The following is a 304-nucleotide window of genomic DNA, read 5'->3' on the forward strand; positions in this document are numbered from 1 at the left end:
AAATAGCATCGAAACACCTTAGGCATCTCAAAACACTCTTCAGTACAAGCATATGAACATTCATATGAACACAACACTACGACAAAAAAAGTAAAATGTAAACCTAATTCAAAACACCACACAGGTTTAGCAGATTAAGCAGCTGCCTGACACCACGTGCTCACTGCCACGACCACCGTGATGCCACGCAGACGGCGAATTGCGCTGTGATGTGCAATGATCGGGATAGCGTCACCTCTAGTTGAGTGTCGATTAGGATGGAGGTGGAATGGCAGAGGGTGGGACCCAGGTTTGATCTTGGGTG

Source organism: Lampetra planeri, chromosome 79 (genome assembly GCF_965212315.1).
Source record: "Lampetra planeri chromosome 79, kcLamPlan1.2.h2, whole genome shotgun sequence".
Classification (NCBI taxonomy): Eukaryota; Metazoa; Chordata; class Hyperoartia; order Petromyzontiformes; family Petromyzontidae; genus Lampetra; species Lampetra planeri.